The sequence below is a fragment of the Castor canadensis genome, chromosome 11 (genome assembly GCF_047511655.1).
Source record: "Castor canadensis chromosome 11, mCasCan1.hap1v2, whole genome shotgun sequence".
In the NCBI taxonomy this organism is placed as follows: Eukaryota; Metazoa; Chordata; class Mammalia; order Rodentia; family Castoridae; genus Castor; species Castor canadensis.
In genome coordinates this window covers 18274077-18296208 of record NC_133396.1, presented here as the reverse complement: position 1 = coordinate 18296208, position 22132 = coordinate 18274077, and the positions used below count along the sequence as shown (strand labels likewise).

At 40.0% G+C, this 22132-nt stretch overlaps 1 protein-coding gene and 2 long non-coding RNA genes across 24 annotated transcripts in view; 1 reads left to right on the top strand and 2 right to left on the bottom strand.

Moving 5' to 3' along the window:
• The window catches only part of LOC109676013 (uncharacterized), a 355135-nt gene that overhangs the window by 254031 nt on the left and 78972 nt on the right, over nucleotides 1–22132 (bottom strand). The gene's annotated exons all lie outside the window — the stretch shown is intronic.
• Nucleotides 1–22132, top strand: part of LOC109679135 (leucine-rich repeat-containing protein 37A2-like) — a 127873-nt gene that overhangs the window by 39933 nt on the left and 65808 nt on the right. The window lies entirely within an intron of this gene.
• Nucleotides 1–22132, bottom strand: part of LOC141413711 (uncharacterized) — a 48926-nt gene that overhangs the window by 16502 nt on the left and 10292 nt on the right. Inside the window, exons 2-3 of one of the 11 annotated variants that reach the window (XR_012438527.1) lie at nucleotides 17968–18113; nucleotides 17130–17223 (exon numbers count right to left, since the gene is read on the bottom strand). The exons of 8 other annotated variants lie outside the window; for them this stretch is intronic. This is a non-coding gene — a long non-coding RNA (uncharacterized lncRNA). 2 more of the 11 variants (XR_012438523.1, XR_012438525.1) reach the window with 2 other exon arrangements.

Here is a 22132-nt window from a genome sequence, read left to right as displayed (position 1 = left end):
AGTTAAATAGTAGGGTCAATATTCACCCCTGCTCTAATTCCAAACCCTGTTAATTTCACCTTCTCTAATTAAACAATTAGAAACATACACATCCATAAAAATCATCGTAAGACCTTCTAAATAATGTACACACAAAATTGTATTATTTATTGGGATTTGTCTTAAACCTCTGTTGCCTTTACTACTAGGACAGACCTAGTAGTAGACTAGCTTGCATCTACAACCCATAGTATTAAGAGATATAAGTAATATAGAAAGATAAAGCTAGATGGAAGTGGACTTGCCCAAGACCTGAGTGCTGACTGCTGCTTTCCTCCTACCTGTTTCAGCCCCAGCCTCCACCCTGCCTGAGGGCTGGCACTCAGAAGCCACCAACACAAGGGAACTCTTGTTGAAAACTCCCTCACCTTCCAACAACTCTGCCCCATGAAAATCTCTTTACAAAAGACAAGACTTCAAGACCCAAAGAATTCATTTTAAGCATAATTTATTTTATCACCACAGAAACCGTTTCTAGCTGCTTTTACAACTTTTGTTCACTTTAAAATATACAACTATATGATGTTTTGTTATACAAATAATATTCGTTCTTTAAAAAAAAATGGACAAGGAAGAAAATTAGAGGAAATGGTGAAAAGTCTTCCAACATCTAATGATTTATCGCCATGGCTTTCACGTTCTTCCTATATATAGATTTTTTAAATTTCCATAGCCATACTGGAGATGTAATTTACTATCTTTCTTACAAGTGTCAGGGTGTATTTTCATGAACGTTTTTCCATATTCACCCTAAGCAGTGATTCAAAAGATTATTTAATAGTCTACTACTTGAATGTATTGTATCAGTGATCGTTGAATCATTTCCCCTAAAACTGGACATAAAGGAGCCTCCTAATATTTTTACTATTAGAAGTAAACAGCAATGCGTAGGTTTTTCTACCGTGTAAAAATCTTCTTCCATATTTGAGATTACTTCCTTCAGGTAGGTTCTCAGAGGCAAATCTGCTGGGTCAGAGAACAAAACTACGGGTCGTGAGCCTGGTGATGACAAACTATTTCAGAGATGCCCATGCACCCACCAACAGGCTGAAATTTAACAGAGGAAATTCAAAACCCAGGACCAAAAGTCAGACTACATCAGGAACTCCAGGCTGGATATACAATTGGAAAACTTAAATCTGAAGAGCCAGGGAAAGGTCTAGTTACCTCCCAGGCAGGGGGAGGAGTCTCCCCATCTCCCCTTCTTTTTCTTTCTTTTTTTTATTAATTTTATCATTTTTACATTTACTCACATTGTTGGGCCACCTCCCCTTCTCTCATTAGCACCTCCCTAGATTTTCACTAGCACAAACAACAGGGTTTAAAAGCATCTGGGTTGGCTGCCTGTTTATGATTGAATTAGAATGATCTCCATTTTAGTGAAGCTCTATATAAACTGAAAAGTAAAAGTATTCAATGAGAAAATTTGACCTGTAGAAATTTGGAGATTATAGCAAATAACAAATACCATGAAATATGCTTATTTCAAATCAGTTTTTTTTTCCAGAAAATATCCCATAGCAAAGAAGATCATTTCCATTCTTTCACTCTATTTTCTCTCCCTGTAGCAACTAGGGTTAATGGTGGGTTGGTAAAATGTAAGCACGTATAAGAAAGCAAGCATACAGTTGTTATGATGCTGAAAATAAGTAGAATATAGTCAGCAATGATAATAACATAAAAATTATTTCTCCCCTGACTACACTAGAAGATACAAAGAAGTATCACAAAAAGGCAAAAAGCAGACATGAAAATTAAATTTCTGCTTAATCATCCTTTTGCAGAGAAAAAGATGAGTACTTTATTTATGTGCAAGGCAACATCATCTTTTAATAGCTATGGGACACATTACCATTACCCTGCTGCCTCACTGCTGGAGAAACAGGATTACTGGCCTAAGAGAGAAGAGCTTAAACTGATTAGTCAAGTAGGCAGTCCTAGGGCAACTATTCCAGAAAGACACAGCCCAGCGCTCTTTGAGCCAATACCCTGCAGAGGAAGAACCCAAACATGAGTTACTCTGTCCAGGACCTGAGACTGCAATTTATAAGGTTTTAATCCTCCATCTTCAGAGTAGACTCCAAATGACAGACGTCAGACTTAGGTTAGCTCCAAACACAGCTTATGTTCTACAAAGCTAGTTCAGAATGACCACTGTTCATCCACTCGTTTATTGGCAGACCATCAACGCTACTTAAGTAACCACCATATTAGGTGGTGTGTACACAGCAATGGAAGACTCAGAGCCTGCCTGCAGGAGCTCAGTTGATGTAATTCAATATTCTGCCTAAGAAGAACCCTAAATGTATGTGACTCAGAACAAAACAGTATCATAAATTTCTCAATCCTGCATCCTGGTGTGTTGGGATGGATTTATCTTAGAGGTCACTGTAGAAGACCAACACCTTCATTTTGCAAAAGAAAACTCTGAACTCCCAAGATACAAGAACACAATTTCGTAAGAGGCAGAGCTACTGTCTATAATCCCAGCCACTAACTCTTTCCACAAAACAGATGACACTTTATCTGAAGGAATCTGATGCCCAAAATATAAGAAATTTCAAGATGAACAATGTGATATGTTCAAGGGTGACATTCTAGCAAAGTAGTAAGGAGCCCATCTCTACTTGACATTATAGGTTACTAACTCACGCAAAGGAAAGCCAAGTCTAGAAGCTGTGCAGGCAGCAGTGGTTTAAAAAAAAAAAAAATTGTTCCCAGGAACTGAGGATACTTCTAGGGTTGAAGTGAGATCCTCACATCTGTTTTGAGATTCTGGAAATAGCCACCAGGGTTACAAAACAGAGTGAGCCAAGGGGACCCGACCCGGCCTTAATTCTTTCATTTCTAAATAGTTTCTGTGCTGTTTCTATGGGGGAATTCCTCAGTGCTTGCACAACAGGAGTCGGGAGGGAAAGCAAACTCCTTTTCTGAGTCAAATGACGTGATTGTATCCATTGTGTAGAAAGTTACCAAAAGCAATCCGAAAACTTAAAATAAAGATGATCGAAGTGAGTCATCGAAAATGGTTAAGCTTCACCAAAATGTGCAGAAAGAGCTGCTTGTACTATACTTAATGAAAAGGATTTCCCATGTGAAATCTAGGACATGCCCCTCTAACCAGGGTATTATATTAGTTTAATGCAATCAAAGCACCCATCTGTTAAAACCGATCTCTTGAGAGCACTGCGCACACACAACAGTCTTCACTGCAACCAGGTAGTTGCTTGACAATGAACGACATCTTTTACAGACTAAACTGTTAAGCAGAATCTTAAAAACAGATTACCAAAGGGCCACAACAAGAAATAGTTTTGAAGCTGGGTTTGGTGATACACACCCATCATCCCAGCACTTGGGAGGCTGAGGCAGGAGGATCCTGAGTTAGAGACCAGCCTATGCTACATAACAAAAGGCTAGCTTAAGACTATGCACACACAAAAAAAGCATTCTGAAATACGAGTGGCTGGACAAAATTTCTCTGAGAAAAATCAAGACTACCTATTCCTCACAGACCATTTACTGCCCTTTGCTCAAAGCTCAAACGGAACAGGAATTAAAATGATGCTCTTTTTTCCTGATTTCATTTGCTCTTAGGCTGTCCATGCAAATTCTACTATTTTGATAGAATTACCATATAGACACTCCTAAGGCAGACACTACTGAGTCATCTGCAGAACCCACACCCTCCTGGGAAGAGTCTGTGCCTAGGGAAGGCACTGGGGAGCCCCTCAAAGTACAATATATTTACAGGTAAAATACCAAGGCAAACCCTGCTGAACAACGAACAGACACTTAAACAATGATGGACAGGAATGTAAAATAGGCCATGTTAAGGGAAGGGTAGAAGTGGGTGAGGGGGATAACTGAAGAGGGTAAAAGAGAGTCAATGTGACTGGTGTACTTTCTATACATGTGTGAATATCAAACATTGAATTTTGAAGGTATTTTTAGAAGTGAAATGGGGTAGGAGGGAAAATAATGGAGAGGATAAAACAGAGTGTAATATATATGGAATGGAAATGTCACAACAAAACCCCCTGTATAACTAGCATATACTTAAAAAAAAAAAAAAAACCACACAGAAGGACCCCATGGCTCGCTCTGAATCTTATAGGCCGGGTAAACTATTTCTAGAATCTTAAAATGACTTCCAGATTGCTGTGGGATCTCACTTGGGCCTCTCAGCCATGTTCAACTCTCTGAGTTTTTTCCCCTGGGCCAAAATCATTGAGTTGGGGTCCAGCACCTGACCAGGCCTGACCACCTGAATGAAATCTCTTTCAGGAACTTGAACTGGCACTTGCATCTGGATACTCATTGTCATTCTAGATCTAAGAGCAGGGAGCTAGAGAAAGCCACCCACTTCCACAGAGAAGAACGAGGCCAATGAGGACAAGGAAAGAGAGCAGCACCTCAGGTTGACAGAGCAACCGACACCTTGTCCCTCTGCCACCAGATCCCCCCAGCCTAGCAGCATTTCCTGTCCTTGTCTCCATAAACTGGTTTGAATAGGCACTTATTATTTGTAAGCAATAAGACAGTAATCACTTTAGTCATTTAAAAGCTAACATCCAATGACTCATAACCTCAGTAGAATAGCTTATAATACACATTTCTTCAGCAACCTGGACTAAAATATATTTGTTTCCAATTTTAAGGTCTATTGTATAGCTCTCCAAAGCCTTTTCTAAGACCAGTCACATATATGGGAAGAAGTTCAGTATTAACACAAGCAGCCTCCCGTCCTATGCGATAAACTGTAAAATCTCCCAAACTTGGGGAAAAGGTTTTGCTTTTGAATCTCCCCATTTAGGGTGGGCATCACCCATGTGAAACATGGGCTCAAGGAACCAAGCAACCAATAGTTGATGAGAAAGCACATCTGAGGTTCAGAGGTTGGAGCACCTTAACTGGGTTGGCATTAAGGTAATACTCAGCCAATTGGGGTCACTGCCACCATCATGCACCCACAGCCTGGGGGAAATGAAGTCACAACAGTGCTGACACTCCATGCTCTTCAGCAGCAGAAATTTGGCTGTGCTCGTTCAAGCATCCACCTACTCAATAGTCACTCAGAGTTCCTTCCATCAAACATTTACACCCTAGTAAGAGAAAGGAAACCGATACACCAACAGTTGTGATGTAGAGCAGTCTGTGATAGGGTGAGGGTAGAAACAAGGCAGGTTGTAAGACTGCAAAGAAACAGCCAGCTCCACATATGAGAAGGAGGGGACCAGAACAAACAGGCCTCAGTTCCTCTGTGAACTTACTTAACACACCGTCATTTAAACCTAGTGACTATCAAAGAACTAGCCATAAAAACAAATGCTCAAACTTCCAAAGATTGGGGAAGGAAGAAAGACTGAGAGAGAGAGAGAGAGAATTTTTAAATGTTTTTCAACTTATGTTTCTGTTTCTTCTAGGATATGGGGAGAGAAAGTCACCCCTGTAATCAGCCCCTCCTCTGTATCTTCCATAGGCCCACAGACGCCCCGCTAAAGGAAGACGCTCACCCTACCTGGGTGAGCCCTGGGCTGGACTGACCACCACACTGGCCACCTAGACTACTCACTTGAGTCCTCTCAGATCAGAAACGCTTGTCACCTACTGAGCATCCACGTTCTTTTCCCAGAACCACTTCGATATGCAAAAAGCCAGTCCCCAAAGGAAAGAGGAAAGAAATAAAGTACTGTTGGCGCAAATTTCTCCCCTCATTTGTAACCAGGCTGAGCTGTAAGCAGACCCCTGCCAGGACCTGAAAGGCCATCGCTCTGAGGACACTGGCCAGAGCTTTAGTTACAATATCTCATTTCACTGCCCACAGGTGGGCAGCCACCCACTCTTCTTCCCTACACCACCTACCAGCCCCTCCGGTGGATTTTTTTTTTTTAATCTCTGTAACTAAAGAACCTGATAGGGCCATGTGATAAGGGACCAGTGGCCTGAAAACCCAAAGTTTCCAATTCCAGCCTCAATGTTCACATTTCACACACGTACCTAACACTCAATCAAAGCCACGTGGGTGAGCAGAGTATTAGCAGTTTTGGGGAGCCTGGCTAGACATTTTTCCATGGGAGAAATGAGTTCAGTGTCCGTACACAGTCAGCAGCCTGAAGAAGGTGCAAGAAAAGGAAAAGTAGACAACTGGGAAGCACCGAAATGGACAAACATGGAGCCCTGGAAAACTCTCTATGCTGTTTGAAAGAATGATTTCTTTCTCCCACCCATCAAGCCAGAAGGAGATGGGAAGCAGGCTCTTCGCAAAGTTCTACTATAGAACAGTTCCATATTCCCCAAGACCGGTCTGGGCAGGAAGGTCTGAGCTCAGGTCAGTTTACTGGTTTTCTGCTCCCTTCCTAAGAAGCCTGCAATCCCACCAGCTACAGGGCTGAACTCAACCTCTCTGGAGGTACACAGAAACCCAACACGAACATTAAATAGTTCCCTTTCTGACATAAAGGACTCAAGACCAAAACTTTATTGTCAATCTTTACATACAAGGCAGAAATAAAATGCTTGCTACCACAGGTATGAAATTAAGTTTTTTTCTTAGATGACTGTCCACTACTTCATGTTGCAGGGACTCTCAAATTATGTCCAGGAAGAGGGTGACTGTTCTCCACTTGATAAACACTCCCTGAAGCAGCAAGCTCATCTTGTCACCTTTTGTTCAGAGTCTGGTAAATTCTGAACACTTTGTAAATGGAAATTGCTGAAGCTCTTAATAACAAACCTGCATTCCAGAACAGAAAGGCTTTATGAAAATCCTCAACCAAACCTTGACTACATTCCCAGTTAAATGCTCCATTAAAAGTCTCAGAAAGTACCTATTTTGGAAACAAGTAATTTTTAACAGTGTAGTTTTGTTGCTTTTCAAGTAGTTTGCTGACTAAAGCAGGAAGGAAGAGTAATTTTATAACTCCATTATCCACCTGTGGGTGATTCATTTGCTAGATTATCCTAACTTCAACCTGCCCTCCCCCCTCTGTTGTTCTACCTGCTCCTGGATAAATTCCTGGCTGCTTGCTGTTACAGGTTAAAGGTATGCAAACCAGTTTTCACACACACCTAAAGGAAATGTAGCACTACTGACAGTCTTATATGCATTTCTTCAAGACAAATATGAGTTTGAGATTAGGCACTCTTTGGGGCAATTAGTACCACAATTCCACCTTATTAATATGAACTTTAACGTGGTGTTTCCGATCTCTTTGATCAAAGATGCTTCAAGAAGCTGCGGGTGTGGCTCAGTGGTAGACCACTTGCCTAGCATGTGCCAGGGCTCAATCTGCAGCACTGCGAAGTAAATAAAAAGCAAAACAAACAGAAAAGGTGTGCTTCCAAGTACGACCCACAGATCCATGCGATTCTGCATGACCGGACTATTTTCAGGATAATACCAAGTCATTATTCGCCTTTTGCTCTATCTTGACATTTGTAATGATACACAAAGCATTAGTAGTGAAGCAACAGGAAGTCTGGCGGGAATCGAGAGGAGAGGGGCACACTCTAACAGGCACTGCACTCTTCTCACCATGAGCTCTTAGGTTATTTTATATATATATTCTTGAATGCCAGTTGCATTTAAAGTCACAGTGAAGCATTACAACACACTGATTCGATATTAATACTTGTGTGATACATAGACTGTGTTCCCAGTATGATTACTGTCCTGAGCTAAACAGACATTTTCTTCAGAACACCTTTTTACTTGAAAGAGAAACATCAAGACAAAGTATGGGGATTCAGATTCACTGGAAGTACCTGACAGCATTTATTGCCAACAATAAATTCAAGCTTTCAAGTGGAAAATAGAATTTTAGAAAACTTGCCTCTGCTGTCAGCTTGACAGCTTCCTAATACTTCAGAGGTTTTTTTGATGAGATTGATCTTGATGTTAACAACTATGGTCTTGTTGATGCTGTATAGTGAATTGTGCCAACGTTTAGAAGACCTGTAGAACGCCACAAAATGGTGATTTCCAAACATCAGAGCATGAGGTTACATAAACCATGCAAAAGAGCCATGGAATATGCAAGACAGACCAATGGACACAGGTAGGGTTCCTTATCCTACCTTACAATGAACCCTTAAGAAACCACTACTTACCAATGGCCACTATAAAAGTGTATTTCCTGTGATCTGAAAAGGCTCTTCCTCCTCCCAACTATGCTACACATAGACCTATGCTACACATGGACTTCAACTAAAATGTCTCTCAACAGATTTAAAGTGCAAGCAGCTGAGAGCCCAACTGTGTTTTAAGTCAAACATGACAGCTATAAGACATCACCACTTTTCTCACTAAATTTTTTTTTAAATGTCCTTTTTCATAAGATTATATAATTTATCTTACTATATAAGAGGATTATACTTAAAATTAATTAATATTCTTTAAATTTTCTCATTTTTAAAACTTCTAATGTGGTAATAGCAATACATAAAATCCATACATACAAAAGCTCTTTGGAGTCTCTAATAATTTTTTGGTATATAAGTATCATGAAACCTGAGAGTTTGAGAACCACTTACTGCCTTAATTTATATTCAAAAAATTTTTAAATGTCAACTCCTTTTATTTAATATATCCAAATCAAAGTAGATTTCTGGTGTCACAGGATATAAGTAATACTCCTAATATGCTTGGCTTTTTAAAATATTTCGGCTGCTCAATGCAGAGAAACTAAAGCAGATACTTTAAAGCGACTGAGGCCAGTAGGAGAAGGGGACCAGGAACTAGAGAAAAGGTTAGTTCAAGAAGAATTAACTTATAGGTAACACACATGCACAGGAAATCAATGTGAGTCAACTCCCTGTATAGCTATCCTTATCTCAAGTAGCAAAACCCCTTGTTCCTTCCTATTATTGCTTATACTCTCTCTTCAACAAAATTAGAGATAAGGGCAAAATAGTTTTTGCCCAGTAGTGAGGGGTAAGGGGAGTAAGGAAGGGAGTGGGGGAGAGGGATAAGGGAGGGGGTGGAGGGAAGGGGGGAGAAATGACCTAAACATTGTATGCACATATGAATAAAGTAAAAAATTTTTTAAAAAATAAAATAAAATAAAATATTTGGGCTGGAAATGTGACCTAGTGGTATGGGGTTTGCCTAGGATGCCCACAGCCCTAGTTTTGATCTCCAGCACTGGTGGGGGAACAAAGTGTTTAAAACAGAACACATACTTTGCTGCTATTCCTAAGGATCATATCTTAGGTTCCCTAGTTTTTACACTAAACCAGCAGGCAGGGTTTTCACTGGCATTCCTCAGCCATTCCCGGCTTATTTACTGAGCACCTTGTAGATTTTGCTTGAATCAGGAACTCTGCCCTCAGGGCATTATGTTCCAGAGGCTTTCACTCACCCACCTACCTAAGTACCCATTCAACAAAATCAGTTAGCCACCTGTGACAGGCCAGGCCCTGTGCTTGGCCTCCTCCTCAAAACTAAAATGTTGATATACCTATTTGTACTTTTTAACCAGGGGTTTGAATTCTATTTTCAATGCTCTTAAAAGTTTTGCCCAATTCCAACTTTCCTTAGTTGAGAGATTTCTTCATTCTCAATCTGAAGGCTAATTCATTCTTCTTCCCACAGTTTTGATAAACATAACTAAAATTCCAAGATAAGAAACTGACCAGCAGCCAGAAGGACTATGGTACACACATCTATCACCTTCACACACACACACACACACACACACACACACACACACACTCTCTCTCTCTCTCTCTCTCTCTCTCTCTCTCTCTCTCTCTCTCTCTCTCTCTCAGTGGTACTGCAGTTTCAACTCAGGGCTCCAGTTTGCCATGCCTCCAGGCCTTTGTGCTCTGGTTACTTTGGCGAGGTGGCCTAGACCATGACCCCTTACACTTCCCTATAGCTGAGATAGTAGAAGCACACCACTGCACTACTGGTTGAGATGGGGTCTTCTGAACTTTTTTTTGCCAGAGCTGGCCTGGAACCATGGTCCTCCTGATATTCACCTCCAAATAGTGAGGATTACAGGCTTGAGTCACCAGTGTCCAGCTCACTTTCTGTTCTTTTCCATGGTAAAACAACAGCCCCTACCCAGGAGTTCTGGTCATGCCAGCCTCTTGAGTCAGAAGGGGATCCCTGAGACCACCCCTAAGGAAAGTTGCCCCTATTGGCAAGTTGCCCTAAGGCTGCATGGATTTCCTTATAAAGCTAATTAGGCAAGTGATGGCATACATAAACACTACTCTGAAAATCATTAAAGCAAGTTCCAGAGGAAACGGAAAGATAATTGTCCATTAGTTACACAGGCTGAACATAAATGACTGCTTCAGAAATTCAACTTCCTAACAAGGTTTTTTAATTCAATCACAACTTCACACACACCACATACAGTAAGAACTGCCTGGTGTGGGAGGTTAGGGTGGTCACAGAAATCAATCTCAAATCTGTGATTGGGTATCATAATATGGAGTTTTTGTGTACTTTATTATTTCCAAAGCAAAGAGTTTTAAGAGTTCCTAAGAAAATTCATCCACAGAGGGGAAAGGCACTTAATTTACCAAGTGGAGAGCAGACAAATGAGAAAACAAAAGGGATTTTCTTTTATTCCAGGCATATGCAGGGCCATTATATACAAAAGACTTGGTCACACTATGTTATTTTCATTGTTTCAGTAAAGATCTGAGCACAAAGCACAATGAGAGAGACAAAGGATCCATGTGACTTCTGTCAGCCAACAGCATTTTTCAACAGGTGGAAAGCAGTGTGACTCTAGAACCAAATCCACTGGGTTCAAATTCCAGTTCTGCCACCCACTCCTACCTACCACATACTACCATTTACTTACATTCCCTATACCTTGGTTTCCTCACCTGTTAAATGCAATACCAATCTCACAGGGATAATTATATAAATTGGCCAGTGTGGGACTATGCTAATATTGCTAGCTATTTCAACTAGAAAGACTTGGGCTAAAAAAATAATAAAGGCAAGAAATAATATGTGCACAATAATTGCTAGAAGAACTAAGAAACAGAGGGATCATCTTGGTCCTAGGTGATCAGGGGAACTCTCCTGGAACAATGGCACTTCGGAGAGATTCAAACTCCCTTTTACAAGGTTGACTAGGAAATTTCCACTCATCGATGCTGTTCTTGAGCCTCAGGAGCCCATGACAAGTATTTATTGAGCGGTCACTGTGATGAAACAGTCAGTAGTTCTTAAACTTCTTGAGTCCATGGCCCTCCCTGAAAGATATCAAAGGAACTTCTCCTCCTGAAAATGCTACTGATAAACCAAAATAAATAAAATATTAGGGAGTGATGGAGCCCAAGAAGCCCTTTCATAAGCCCTCCCTCAAGACATACAATGCTAGACACTATGCTGCTATCGGTTTTGAAATAAAGCCCAAGGTCACCTGGCCCAGCCTCATGAGTCAGATGTACAAACATCAAACTCTCCTTCCATCACATCTTATCTCAGTGAATGGCAGCACCATCCATCCTGCTGTGGAAGCTCTGAACCTAGGAATCACCCTGGGCACCCTCTCCTTCAGGCCCCTTCCAGATCTACTTTTCCACTTAGTCTTGTCCATTTTCAAAGGACAGCCTCTTACATTGGCCTCAGCCTCCACTGTCCAAGTCACTATCATCCCTAGCCGGAATGCTTCAGTCATATTTAGCTGGTAGATCACTCCAGGATTTCTCCAATCCAGTCTCTACAAGGAAGGCTAAATGAGCTTCTAAACATGACCATATCCAGCCATCTTCCCCCAACCCACACCCATTTGCATCTCTTCAGTAGCTTACAATGAAAACAACACAAAGGAAATTTCTTTTGTTAAGAAGAAGTTACACCATTCTATAATTGGTCATGAAGAGTGGTGTGACACTAGAATAAGTGAGGCAGAGAAAAAAGTGATGTAAAAAAAGCATGGCAGAGAAGAGATGGATAAGTGCCCAAAATACCAACAGCCCCCATGTATATTTCCAGTTACTTAGGAAACCAGGTCAGTATGTGTAACACATATAACCAATGCTCGGCACAGTAAACAAAGTATTTCCACCCTCCCCCTTTTAAATTTGGAAATTAAAAGTACTAAAAAATCATTTATAGTCCCCAAAGCCAAAATTATCTGCTTGTAACACAGTCATATATTTGCAGCATTTAAAGAAAATAAAATATTTTAAAGAATTTATGCAATGCAGAATAGAAAGACAAATGTAAAATAAATCAACTCATACACAAATACTGTTAATGTGTGGCGAAAATCCTTCTAGACATCTTCCTACAGCTGTGTCTGGATGGAGACATTATATTCCACATGCTATTTTCATTTTTTATAGATTCAACATAAACACTCTTGACACTAACAAAATGAAGCTAACGAAATTTAAGACTGCATGTATGTGGTCTTCAGCTTGATCCCCAGCACTGCAAATAAATAAATAAATAAACAAACAAATAGGTAATCTTTTTTGAATGATGCTTTCCAGTTTTAGACAGGGTGGACACTGGCATCCTAATTCTTCCTTTCAATTTTCCTCTCCATCCAGACTTAGGTTCAGGTACACCATTTTACAGTGTCTGGGTTAGTGATTTTCACATTCTACCCTGTTCCTCAGGTATCTGCCTTTAGCTCTACCTGCACACATATAAGTCCAGATGTTCACCCTGCCTCCCACAGCACCCCAACTCTGAATTCCTTACTTCAATTCAACTTCAAATTGAGTGGATTTCAATGCTCCCTCAAAATAGGGAGCACAGCCAATTTAGCCACTGCTGCATCCTTCGTGTCTGTGTATGCAGGTGCTCCAAAAAACCTTTGCTAAGTGGTTGAATTTACAACTGGAAAACAATGTCAAAATAGCTGGTAACCTTTGAAACCACATATAGTTCATCTGTAGTCCAAATAAAATAATCCAAAATTTCTTGAATTCCCTATACAAAAGGGGTGAGAAAATAACTCACTTGGAATCTTTATTACAATTTTACAAACCACTTTCCTGTTTGGTATTTTTGTTTGGTAAATTGTAAAAAAAAAAAGAAAAAAAAAGAAATGCAAGGTGGCTTTTTAAGGATAAATGTTTAGTATGACATTCAATTTAAAAAGTACTTATACACATAAAAGAAAAAAAGAAACTAACATTATTCAGAATATAGCCACTTCAATTTCAAACTCTAAGCTGTGATCACAATGTGCTAACACGGTCAAGTACTTAGGTAATTATTCATCTCATCTAAACAGTTCCTTGCTTATAACTGCTCTTCATATATTCAGAATCATAGGACTGTTTATAAAGAGTGTTTTACCCTTCAGCAAACTTCTTTCAAGGTGAGATATTCTGAATTGACAAGCACCCACAATGCAGGGCACATCTCCCCAGAATTGCATGCAGCAAGCATATGCACACACTTCAAGCCAACATTCCTCACTTTTCACCCCCAAAAGAGACAATTTTTTAAATGTTATCCCCATCAGAATTCACACCATATCCACACTATAGAGATTAAATAAATGCAGGGGGAAAAATGTTACCATTATTTGATGTAATGTGACTGAATTTGAAGGGCTGACTGAACATTTATTGTCTGTGAGGCTTCCTATGTCCCAAAACTTCTAAGAGTAGGCAGCTAGCAGCTTTCTAGACAGAGATCTGTGACCAGACAAAAAATGAAGATCTAACATGGCATCAAGAGGTTTCTTCTTTAAGTCTTCACAGACAGAGAGAGACACAGCTAGGGAGATGCAGAGATATTACAAGAATCATGCAAGTGATTTCTCAGATCTGTAATAATGTATCTATTCTATTTTCAGGCATAAAGAACGTGAGGATTCCACTTTCCTGCACACCAGATTCCCACAGAACTCCTCCTTCCTCCCCTGACTCCCGGCATGTGCCTCTTCTAACAAGAACTCACCGTCAAGCTCCTCCTTGACCCTCCATGACTTTGACTGGCTCCCCTACCTTCGTAATTGCCAAATAATTTTAGCAAAATCATTGCTCCTGAAGGATGACAGTTGCTATATCAGTGATGAATGTAAGTAACTTCTAAATAAAGGATTTCTGAGGTATCCAAATTCAGATCAGTTTTGCTTACTTAGAACACACAGAACCCAATTATGACATTTTTCTTTGCTCTCCATCAAGCACATTAAATACGCTAATATTTTTTGCTCTAATTTTTCCCCAAATGTAGTTTCTACTCTCTCATCTTAAAGAACCTTAGCAGCTATGGTCACGCATAAGCCAAATTAATCTTTTGTGAAAACATCACTGTTTGCACAGCAGAATCACCAAGTTCCTGGCTGATCCTGTCTGCTATGAAAGCTTCCTGAACATTTGAAACCTTAACCAAATGGGGCCACATTCTAAAACAATCTTCCAGTTCTGACACCAGCATTCCCCAGTCCCCTGCCCAGGGCAAATCCACCCACCCAAAACCTACTTCCCTGGGCCCTTGCTATTGGTTTTCCATTACTGAGATTATCTTCAGGCAAAAGTCCATTGCATTCTGTCTGAGTGATGTCTGGAACATCTTATGATGTGTGGTTTGTTTGTAAGGTTTAAATGTCCTTTTTTATCTGTTCCCCCTAAGAGATTAATGCAATACATAAATGAGATGAAGATATGTTTAAAAGAACTAATCCACGTCATTCTTACTCAAAAATGATCCTGCTGTTAAGCCTGGAATTAATAAAGTGGATGTCAAACAGTAAGGCTTACACTTTTTAGCTCACATAATAAAATTTTTCTTTCACCTCTATTATATAATTCTATGAAAAGCATTCCAAAATCTGATTAAGCTTGCATTCATGTAATTGGTAAGGCAGTCTCTTAATATTGGGTTATTTTGCTGGCATTTCCATAAAATATGTTGGTCCTTGTTGGTGGCCTTCAGAGGCAAGCTGTGACTCTTCCCAGCAACTTGAAGAAATCAGATAAGGTTTGGGGTTAATGCAGCAAAAGGAAACAGCTTCTATTTAAAGGTCTTTTGGGGAGAGAGAATAGGGCCAAGAAAAAACAACAGATTCTAGAGTTTGTGGTTCTCTAAATGTTCTCCAGAACAGCTGTTATATTTCTTTCTTTTTTAAGTTCCCCTCAAGTACTAATGACAAAACAGTATTAAGGACCTAAATTGAAAAACAGAATAGAAACTTGACTTCCTTTACGGGAACAGTTTTTCAGTACCTCTAGGAAAGTGTAGAAGTCATGTATGGGAAAAAAATTTGCATACACTAAAATTAAATAAGTTAGCTTCAAAGTAGTTCATTAAAAAAAAAACATCCTTGAGATGTCTTATTCCAAGTGTACAATGAGGAAGTTTGAGATTTTACAAAAGAGTCTGACTTCCTTTTGAGCTGCTCTGTCTTCAGAAAGCCTACTTTTAAAAGAAAGATGGATTAAACTCTAGAGCAATTAAACAGCAGAACCATAATGCTGGCTCCCTGAGGCAGAGATGTGAGAAGTATATGCTGGAAACTTTGTAACACTGTGGAAGATTAGTGATCCAGCTATGACAGTGTTGCCAGTCAGTGGGAAAAGCTGCCATGCTCCAGGATTCTCTTAACAGTAACCACTTAAAAACTGTTCATTCTATTCCTTCCAACCAAAAAGGAACTACCAGAAATCAAAGTCACTATCCACTCCCCAATCTATCGCCTTCCCAACACACTGGTACACTCTCTTCAATCAATGCCTAAGGAATGCCAGCAAGACAGACTAAAGCCTGATTTAGTGCTGCAACACTGAACAGTCTATAAAGTAAAAGATAAAATAGAAAAACAATGAGACAAGTGAACCCAGGATGGTGGTCATGAGTTATATTCTTGTCGTTTCTTCTATTACCTTGAGATCTAGAAACATACTGTTTCTATTGCTATCTACAAAAGTTTACTTACCATAAATAGTTGTCAGTGTCTCAGAGAAACAGCTGTATGAAACTTCTGCCAGGAAAAGCCAATTAAAATAGCAAAAATATCTTATTTGTTGGTTATAGTCCTATGCCACAAAATGTGCTTTCCCCTTTTTTCCACAGTGAACACTGCCAAAGCCCAGATACAGCTGCCGATTCTTGGTTCTCCTATATTTTTAAAATTCAGTCTTTTAAGACAGATTTGAACAACAACCTTCCCCCAAAAAAGATATACTTAAAAATAGTGGAGGAAATGTAATGTCCTTTGCACAGTTGCATAAAGGAAAATAATCCTGGAAGGCAGAAAAAATAAATACAGTGGAAAGAGCCCTTGCAGCCGAAGCCGGTGCCAGCCTTGCTCATCACTTTCTCTTGACAATCACAATGGAGTAAAGCAGCATTAGGTACTTATGCTAATAGTCAGAGTGTGGTTCATGGCCAAAGTGAGGTTTTACGCACAGTCAGTCAAAACAGGCAATTCTGAAAATTGGACCCAACTTTTCCTTCTAGAGCCAGGCAGCAATGAACAATGACAAGTTTGGTCAGTGACCAAAGAAGGCCAGTGTTTTCCAGTAACTGCAACTGAGACATGACAGCCTTGCAGACAGTGGCAAATCCAAAGGCTCCCAGAACAGAAGAAAAATAAAGTGTGAGTGTGAGACTAGGTTAACAAGTATACCAAAGAGAATATTCAAAATCCCTTAGGAAACCATTCAGGAAGAACTGGACAGCCTGCTAGTGGAATTTGTAGGGTTAAAATCACCTTTCCAAGAACAACAACAAGCTACTGCTCAATTGGGAACTTGAGGGGAAAAAGGCCTTAATGATAAATTCACCAAAACCAATAAATCTTTATGCTGCTTACAAATTTTAGCAATGAGAATTAAAGAAAATGTCTTGTTTGAGAGGCACAAAAGCATTAGCTTTTAAGATTTTTCAAGAACACCACTGAATCAAGCTCTCCTAGTTCTCAAACTCAAAAGGTCAGTGCCGAGTTTTCTAGCATTGCCTTTTAAAAAAGTATATTAGGAAAAGATTAAGTTTTGCTCTTAGCTCAACTTAGGTCTACCACAAACAATATCTACCTCTTACAGACTTGGTTTCCCGATATGTAAAGTGGAAGACAAATTTTAAATCTTGATGACTGAGAGATGGAAAGCTTCTTGGCCAGAGCCAGTCAACAGTTTCTATTCCTTACCTTTCATCTTTTCCAAGTCCTCAGACATGTTGGAGTTCCCTGTGCCATCCCTGTTCACCTCTCCCTTCTCTCTCCCACGATTCTAAATATGACTCTGTAAAGGAAGTAAAAATGCTGATCTATTCTAATAGTAATCTCAGCAGAGTCACTCTAAAGATGAAGGGCAGTGAATACCAAAATCTATGGTCTCATTCAAGGAGCCAAAGGGGGTCTTGTACGTTCCTAGAATGGGCACTTACTAAGCACAGATGAGAGTGTGAGGAACTTGGGAAGTGGAGAAAAACTGCAGAGCTGTGGGCTGTAACTGCACAGCACATGATCCCTGGCAGAAAGGCAAAAGGATGATGCTGGCCTAGCCCTGGCCTGGCCCAGGACTGGCTCCATCCTATGTCAGGCTCCACTTCTAGGAGGCTAGGGGTAGACAGTGGGACTATCCTCTATTCTCTACTCTCTTTCAGATATAGGGATGATCCTTCCTATCTACTATGATACTAAAATAGACACACATAAACAAAAGTTGTTTGCTGGGGGTAGGACAGGAGGATAAACATCAAATTAACCAGAAAAAGGAAAATACAACATACATGAATGAGGAAAGTTAAGAATTTACTATACTTCTTTTTCAAAAATTGCTGTATTTGTTTAAAAATTAGCCCCAAGATGAATAAACTAATAGGAATGAGAGGAAGGAAGGACGGGAGGGAGGAATAAAGGAAGGGAGGAAAGGATGAAGGGAGGGAAGGGAACAAAAAGAAAAGGAAGGGAAGGAAGAAAAAAAGAGCAAGTGAGCAAAGGACAAGGAATAGCCAAGTCTTAAAGAAGCAAGAAATGTTAGTACCTTGGGGTTTTTCTTCTGGAAACATTCTTCCACCCACATGCTCCAATTTTCCAGCTGGGAGGAGGACCCTTGCAGGATCCCTCCTACTCAACCAAGTCGTGGCTTAAACATCACGTCCTTACAGGTGCCTTCTCTGTCTCTCACACCTTGGGGTAGAGGATCACCAATATTTGTCTTCACAGCAGGCTTACTTCACATCTGATAGCATCTATCAATTGTGTAATTGACTCTCCACTAGACATAAGTACAGTATGGAAAGTACAAGAAGCATCAATCTTGTTTGACATCATGTCAAACAAGGTTTGACACTTAAAAGAGTATGGTACCTACCAGACAATCAATAAATTCATTCAACAAAGAGTACACACTCACTGTATTTCAGGCATTTTATTAATGAAAGTGGGAAAATCCTGTTAACATTACCAGTAATAAGGGGCTAGGGTATAGGTAAATGGTAGAGTGCACAAGGGTTCAATCAGCAGCACTGAAAAAAAAAAAAATGGAAACAAACTGACACAATGATGACATATCATTGTTTGGCTTAGAGAATTTTTTTTTTGTGAGACAGTGTCTCACTTTGTAGCCCAGGATGACCTCAAACCTATAATCTTCCTGCCTCAGCCTCCTGAGTGCTGGGATTACAGTTAATGCTACCATGCCAGGCCATTTTTTGCCTCAAAAAAGAAATTTATTTTTAAAGATAGCACATGGTATCTGAAAGGTTAAGGTGAAATGAGCTCTCCCATACACTGCTGGTACAAAAGTGCTTCACATTCTGAAGGTAATGTGATAATTTAGAACAAATGCCTTAAAAAGGTTTATACCATATAGCCTTGTAATCTCACTTCTAGGAATCCATCCTGCATCTCTATAAAGAAAAAGCCATAGGGATACTCAGCACAGTATTTCTCACATTACTGAAAAATGGAACAATGTCCAATAGTGAATAAAATGGTAAAGGATTTCATAGGGTAGAATAGTATATATTTTTTCAGCGATGTTTAATAATGTGGAAAGTTACTGCAATATAGTTTTAAACTGCAGTACAATTTACACACAACTTACCTCTTTCACCATGTTTAAGTGTACAGTTCTCTCACATGAGGTGAGTCACACTGTTCTACAAACATCATTCATCACCATCCATCTCCAGAATACTTTCATCTTTCTAAGCTAAAACCACCCATCAAATACTAACTGCCCATTTCTTCACTGCCTCCCCGGCCATCACCATTCTACTCTGTCTCTGTGAATTTGACAAATCCAGGTACCTCATATAAGTGGAGCCTCACATCTATCCTCTGATGCCTGGCTTATTTCACTTAGCACAGTGGTTTCTTTTAAGCTTATCCATGTTGTAACATATTCCACAATTCCTTCCTTTTTAAGGCTGAATGATATTTGTCCTTATATATATTCCACATTTTGTTCATCTGTTCATTCATTGGTGGATATTTGAGTAGTTCCTGCCTTTCAGGTATTGACAAAAATGCTGCTCTGAATGTGGGTATTTCTTTTTGGGTACATACCCACAAGCAGAATTACAGGGTCATACAGTATAACTTTCTGAAAAAGTCCCAGCATTTTCTATAGCAGCTATACCATTTTACATTCCTCTCCAACAAAGCCTGAGTGCCCTAACTTCTCCATATCCTCATCAACATTTGATATGCTCTGGGGGGAGGGAGTTACTTTCTTGTTGTTTGATTTTTAGTTGTTCTCTTTTGTTTTTAGTTATTTATTTATTTTTTACAACAGCCATCCTAATGACTGCCAAGTGATACCTCACTGGGGTCTTGATCTGCATTTCCCTAATGTCACCAACTTGGAGCATCGCCTCATGTGCTTATTGACTGTGAACCTTCTTTGGAGAAATAGCTATTCCGTCTTTTACCCATATCAAGGTGTCTATCACAGTATAATCTTAAGTGTCAAAGGCAGGATCTAAAATGTATTTTAACACATAAAGAATATATGCACACACACATACTTACAAAGCAGGAAGTACAACAAACCATCTTCTGCATAGGAAGATCACACTTTTTTTACACTTCATTTGCAACATTTTTAAAAAGGACACGTGTCTAGCATAATCAGGGGAAATGGAGACATACAAATTTTTAAAACCTCAACCCAACCACAAAGTCAAGGGTGCAAGACTTTGAAACCTTTTTCAGTTGACAGGATTATGATAAAGAATCCCTGGAGTCACCTCCAGGAGGAAGAATCAATCTACTTCTGCTTGTCCTGTCAGTCAGGGCCCAGAACAGGTGCAGTCCAGCAGTCAGGTGAGGGTTCCTGGGGATGATGACATGGAAGGGCCTGCAATGACTAGGACTCCACCTCCTTGACTCCCCCTCATCCCCACCATGTACAGAACCAGGCTCCCTCCCCTCAGCCCACAAACAAGTACAGGGCACAGAAAACCATGAGAAAAGGTTCCTTCTCTCCTTAAACAACGTGAGAACTGTCCAAAGGAGATGAACCTATCAACAAATGACAAAGAACATAATTGTTTAAAAGATAACTGAATGACCATGCAAGGACGTAGCTCAGGCCTGGGACACAGCTCAGTGATACAGCACTTGCCTAGCATGGGCAAGACCTCTGGCTCCATCCTTGGCACCACAAAAAGAAAACATAAATAAAAAATAAAAAAGATACCAGCATATCATCATCAGAATTACCACAGCCTGTTCTAAGAGGTATTACATTTATAAATCCTACTACAGAGCAAAAGCTACTTTCTTTTGCACTGCTATATTGTGAATAAAAAACAATTGGTTTGCTACTATTGGATTCAAAAGCAAAATACTGAGGAAAAAATAAACTATAAAAATAAGTGCTTTAACAAAACAGAGATTATATGTAGTTTATATTATCTTTAAGAGAGTTCCTACTAAGGAAAGGCAACAACCAAAATGCTATACATAACAATACAACTGTCGGAAAGAATAGAAACAAATACCATACGGAGGTAGCAGAGCTAAAAACACTCTCATCAAATACTCCTATTCTTTGCGCTATGTTCCAACCCTTTTCTGGAACACCACCCCCCTTAGAAGGTCACATGGCCCACCCTAGCCAATGAGCTGCAGCAGAAGTGTCATTTCTTAGTTTAATAGCCCAAGTCCAACCTTCCCTGGCTCCTGAAGGATTTGACTCAGGCCCGAGGCTAAAATCTTTCAAGTCTGTGTGGAGAGAATGCCACTCGCCTACTTGCCCCACACCTCCTTGTAAGGTGTATGGATGGCAAGGAGAAGCAACTGGCTATGGTTGTTATGTTAAGCCTCTGAAGACTGGGGATTCAGCATTGCTATGCCCATTAGAACTTTGCCGATCCCAACTAACAGGACACAAGTGAAAAGATCTGAAATTCATAAAGCAGCACCAACCACATGGGAGGGCATAACAGATGCATATCAGAGTCTTCAGAGGTTAAAGAGAGGAGAGATGTAAAAGGGTCCTGTTTACACTAAGCATGAAAGCAACAAACTGTGAGGACCAAAAGCCTGGGGTGTACAATCTTTCAATCCAAATGACTAAGACTGAGCCATCAGAAGACACAGCTAAGACAGCCACACACCCAAACCCTCTTCCCTGAGTCCAAGGTGCAAGGGAATTAAGATTCCAAAATATCCCTTCTGACATCTCATATCTAACATTACCCCAAAAAGCACTAAGCAAAACTTATCTTCAGGGCTGTCACCCCTTGATAATTTATGGAGTCCCTTTAGGGACTGAAAACATGGAGAAGTTACTACTGCAGGCAAAATTTTTACTAAAGAGAGAGAGAAATAAATGCTCTGTCCAAGAGCAGAAAATGAAAGCACAGGTGAAAAGTGAAGCAAGCAGGTACCTCTTTATTCCTACCTTGAATGAACCTAGTCAGAACCCATCAGTCTCATCACTACCAGCCCCAAACGACAGCAGGTGGGTCCAAAATTGCTTTGCTTGTTGCTGTTTAAAAATCCACCTCGGGCTGGGTGTGTGGCTCAAGTGCTAGAGCTCCTATCTAGCAAGCATGAGGCCCTGAGTTCAAACACTAGTACTGCCAAAAAAAAGTAGTCCACCTTGCTTTATAAAATTCTGTAATACAGTTAATATCAAGGGACATGACCTCCAAATATCCCTTTTCCCTACAATTATCTTGAGGTCCTCTTAA